This window comes from Myotis davidii, unplaced genomic scaffold, assembly GCF_000327345.1.
Source record: "Myotis davidii unplaced genomic scaffold, ASM32734v1 scaffold44, whole genome shotgun sequence".
In the NCBI taxonomy this organism is placed as follows: Eukaryota; Metazoa; Chordata; class Mammalia; order Chiroptera; family Vespertilionidae; genus Myotis; species Myotis davidii.
The window spans coordinates 17,542,970-17,543,300 of NW_006299705.1; the positions used below are offsets into that span (position 1 = coordinate 17,542,970).

At 58.9% G+C, this 331-nt stretch overlaps 1 long non-coding RNA gene across 1 annotated transcript in view; it reads right to left on the minus strand.

Annotated features, from left to right (window-relative positions):
- Nucleotides 1-331, minus strand: part of LOC107184935 — a 4,608-nt gene that overhangs the window by 3,534 nt on the left and 743 nt on the right. The window lies entirely within an intron of this gene.

The following is a 331-nucleotide window of genomic DNA, read 5'->3' on the forward strand; positions in this document are numbered from 1 at the left end:
CACCCCCAAAAAGTAAAATGTCAAAACAGACGCAGGCGCTCGCGCGCGCACATTCACAAACACACAGACCAATTTGTTTTTGTGATCCGCTTTCCCATCCGCACGGTCCCGGACCAGATTTGGGTTGGCAAATCCTTCTAGCTAAGTGGACTGCAGAAAAGGTGTCTATTTCTCGAGATTCTAAGGGCGAAGAGTCCAGAAGTAGACGGCCACACCCGGGTCCCCGCTCTCCGGCTGCACAACTGCCCCAGTCTGGCCAAGTGCCCCTCGGGCCTCCCGCCCTCCTCTCTGTGACCCGCAGGGAACCGAGCGGTCCGGGGTGCGGGGCCGA